Raw genomic sequence first — 3,957 nt, forward strand, 5'->3', positions numbered from 1 at the left:
TTCCGTTGGGACTATGAACCCTGCCTTCAATAACTTGTCCACCTCTTCCCGCAAGGCTTCCATTTGCTCTTGACCCATCCTTCTTAACCTTTGCCGCACTGGCTTAGCAGCTTCTTTCATCTCTATATGCATCTCTTCTCCATGAACCCTCTGATCTCTTCATATGAAGTAATCAACAAATTAGGAAAACTACCCAGCATGTGCAAATATATCTCTTTCTCCATAGCTGAGAGGTGTCCACTGATCATTTGTGTCATCAATTCTTGCTTCTTTGACAATTCAACCTTGGTTTGCATTAGCCCTTCAATCACTTCATAAAGCCCTTCACTTTCATCTTCAATCTCATTTGCAAATGCGACTAAACCAGACTCCTGGATTTCTTTGTCCATCAAAAGAAATGCAACAACAACATCTTCATCACTGATGGTAGTGCTATCACTGTCTTTATCAGTTCACTATGGAATATTCTTCATCACTAGACTCATCCTCATCTTCATAATGCTCTTCCAATACTTTCCTTGTGTCCATATTATATAGCTTCTTGGCACCTATCTTTCCATAGAGGCTAATTGTACCACGTCTCCAATCTTGAACAGCTCCTACTACACGTAACCATGGTCTACCTAGTATAATAGGATATGCTACCAACCCTGTTGGCAACACATGAAAATTAACCACCACCTTTGCATCATACACCTCCACTTCTCAGCTCTTTACAACACCCAAACATTTTACTTTTTGATGGTTTGTCAATCTAATCCGGAAGCCTGACACCCCAGTCACTGTAAGACCCATCTTCTCAACGCATGAGTGTGTTATGACGCATATTTGGGCTCCACCATCCACATAACCTTGTCTTAGATTTTTTCTTTTGTGCCACACATCTACTATTGGGAAAATGTCTAGGAGCTCGTCCATTGCCAACACCTTTACTGAACCTCTATCTGGCTCTTTCTCCATTGGGTTCACCATCCTCTTCCACTTTCGCTTTAGCTTAGGCACCATCTCTATAAGCTGCCCAAAAGTAACATCTGCTTTCCTGCTTGTCAGATCCTCCTTCAAGTCATAGCTTAATTGCCCATCCCCTAGTGGAAAATCTGAAACATGAAACTTGCGACGAGCCCTCCTTTTCCTCTTGGCCTTGACATCCTCGCCTTCATGGCTCTTTCCTTTCTTATTACTAGGACCTGGGGCACTTCTTCCTTCCTTGTCCTCTCTGGTCCTCTTCCCAATAGGCATCACTAATGTATCCTCCAGCTTTGCTGCCTTCTCCAAGGTGACCACACTTATCACTTTTGTCTTTCCCTTTTTCCTCTTGGGTTAATCCACTGATTCCTTCTTCTCCCTTAATTTCAATGCCATAATCATTTGACCTAGTTAGCACCTGTCTTGGCAATGGATACATGTCCCTCCCCATCCTTGGTTGCTTATCACATTGCGGGTATATGTGTCCCAACTCTCCACAATTATAACATGTGGGCGTCTGCCTCCAGAATCTACCATTGCTTTGTCCAACACCATTCTTGGGCCTTTCTTCACCTCCTGGCTGATTTGCAAACCTCCCTCGACCTCAATTATTTTCCACATTACCTAGTAGGTTGAGGCTGAGATTCTTCATTAAATCTACCACTTGCCTCATGTCTTGCCTTAGCCCATCATCTTGCATTGCTGTAGTGACCTCTGTTGGCATAACTTGAGGAGTAACAGAAACCACTGGTTCATGATGAACCCCTAGCATGCGACCTTGCGAAGAGTCCCTAGGCTGAAATTTAGACCTCATGGGCAAAGACTCCACCCTTGACTGGCTCATTTTCCTCAGCTTCCACTCTTTGTTCCTTGCCACCTCCAATGCATCTTCATATGTTCTAGGCTTCTTTAGCTCCACTCTCCAACGTATATTCTCCCAAAGACCAGCAAAGAATCTGTCCTTCTTCATCATGTCAGGTGGGGATACCTGTGGTGGCCTTGCACATCTGCTCCAATGCCAATGAAAACTTACGTATGTACGCATCTATACTGGCTCACCTTCCCTTTGCACCAAACCCTGTACTTCTTGCCACACTTTGTTGGGATCTTTTGTGTTCACAAACTCCACTTACAATCCATGCCTTAGATTGTCCCAACTCAATCTTACAGGTGGATCAGCCACACGCAACTGCTCTTCAAATGCTTTGGACCAAACTCATGCATCACTCTTCAAACAAATCTGGAGAAGATGTAACCTCTACGTCGGGTCATGAATCTGGTTGCTAATGCAGGCAACCTCCATCTTTTCCAAAATCACTTCTTCCATGAAATTCCAGATAAGAGAAAGCCATGGCTACCCAAGTTACGATGCTTTGAGAACCCCTTCGAACACACGTGCAAGAACCCAAAACTTTTGACTGACTCAATCCCTAGAAACTTCAATGGAGCTTGTCTTTAGATAAGGACAAACACATGCACATCAGATGAGTTTTCATAGTTAATCATCGAAATTACAACAAGCAAAGGACATTCCAGTATCTCTCTTAATCTTCTTGGCCCGAACATAAAGACTATGCGTTGCTGGAAAAGAATCTTCCTGGACACATGACCATTTATATGGATTCTTTGTGTTAAATGAAAAGGAGTGAATTGAGATCTGTTTTGATCATCCATTAAAGCCAACCATGCAGCTCCCAAGAAGGCACACCTGATTTATTCGTTGATTTTGCCAGCATTTCAGCAGCATAACAGCATAAATGGCTCAAAAGACCAAAAAATCAGCCATCAAAACTTGGAAAAATTTTGACAGAGTTTCCCCAGAAGTAGAGCAATAAGAACCCAAAATATAGAATGTATATGTATGCATAACCTACCAACAATAGAACCCAAGCATCAAGTAGGAATCACTAGTACATAGCCTATGGCAAGGTCACAAAAAGGGTGCTCCAGCCACCTGTATCACCGAAAGGATCTCACATTTGAGAATCCCCCAGATCAATAAAACCTCACGCTATCGACCCTCTCACGAAGGCTTATGCATATCTCGTATAGTCAAGTCTCAAAAATGACTATCTTCCAGACCAAGTCTCAAAAATGGCTGGGACTGCCAAATAAACCAAGTATGGCTCCACAAAGGCGTACCATGGCAGTTTCCACAAGTAACGTACAATACCAGCAGACAATGCGCTCAAACAGGCGCCAAATGATGCATACCCACGGAAACTGCAACTAACTTCCACTTTCCAATGTATCACTCTACTCCAGCTACCTGTACTTGTATGAATCATCTGTACTTGTACCTATCCCTGTAACCTGTAACCTATAATCTGTACTCCCAAAGCTGAAGGTACTCAAAGAAGATCCTCCGTGGGGGTGCCAAAAGAATACGAGCAGGATGGAAACACACACAATGTCTCTATAATCACCCGATACACACTCTTGGGATCATACACACACACACAATATGTGGCACCACTCGGCTTACACAACCCACCTCACCGAGACAGGGAACACACTGATGGAGTGAGAACAGAGAGACTATCCATTTGCCCACTCCACACAGAGAGACCCACACACACACACACCCAAAAAACTTGGCTCAAAAGAGGAGAATTTCTTATGTTTAGATACAATTGATCCTGGGCCAACACCAATGGGGCAAATAGCTCACACAATATGGGTAAAATATGCCAGATACAATCACAAATTGGAGCAGATCAGGCTTCACTCATAGGAGAAACTTACACAACCAAAACAGAAAAAAACCAGTGAGGAATTTGGAAAAATGGACAGCATCATCGTGTTTGGGACGGCCCAAAAGCTGAGTCTACAATGTCAAAGTGCTCAAATCCGACCTCGGATAAGCAGTTTATGGCCAAAACAGGCTCCAAAAATAGCAAAAACTCACTTGCGGTTGTTCCTCCTCTTCTCTCCACGTTTTTTCTGGTCTTCTCTCTGATTTTTCAGTTCCCACACTTAGCCTTATTACTT

The sequence above is a fragment of the Adiantum capillus-veneris genome, chromosome 25 (assembly GCF_014529385.1).
Source record: "Adiantum capillus-veneris isolate H3 chromosome 25, ASM1452938v2, whole genome shotgun sequence".
NCBI classification, from domain to species: domain Eukaryota; kingdom Viridiplantae; phylum Streptophyta; class Polypodiopsida; order Polypodiales; family Pteridaceae; genus Adiantum; species Adiantum capillus-veneris.